At 39.4% G+C, this 325-nt stretch overlaps 1 protein-coding gene across 2 annotated transcripts in view; it reads right to left on the bottom strand.

Moving 5' to 3' along the window:
• Eip78C (Ecdysone-induced protein 78C) overlaps nucleotides 1-325 on the bottom strand; it is a gene marked incomplete at its 5' end in the record, with an annotated part of 46,388 nt that overhangs the window by 11,263 nt on the left and 34,800 nt on the right.

Raw genomic sequence — 325 nt, 5'->3', positions numbered from 1 at the left:
TTGGTTTTGAGTTTCATTCGTTGTTTGGGCGCGCAGGAGAAATGATGTTTTCAGGATGAGGAGGTCCTCATCAATTTCTGTTCAGCAAGAGTGACTACGTTATCTTGAAAAGACAAACAAGAAGAAAAATACTCTGAGTTTGGATTGCCTGGTGAGAGGACGTCCGTCGACTGGAAGCGGGAAAGTTTGGAAGCCATTGTTGTAAGAGAGACATAGCTTTTTGTAAGGACTGGAAGCCATTTTTGACGATAGGACATAACATAAGAAAAAAGAAGATACCAAGAATCATCAAAAGAAGATTGTGAACTTGGTTAGTTTTGTTATA

This window comes from Halyomorpha halys, unplaced genomic scaffold (assembly GCF_000696795.3).
Source record: "Halyomorpha halys isolate HHAL.00 unplaced genomic scaffold, Hhal_1.1 Scaffold1731.1, whole genome shotgun sequence".
Classification (NCBI taxonomy): domain Eukaryota; kingdom Metazoa; phylum Arthropoda; class Insecta; order Hemiptera; family Pentatomidae; genus Halyomorpha; species Halyomorpha halys.
The sequence above is the reverse complement of the archived record's forward strand: the minus strand, read 5'-3'. Positions and strand labels throughout refer to the sequence as shown.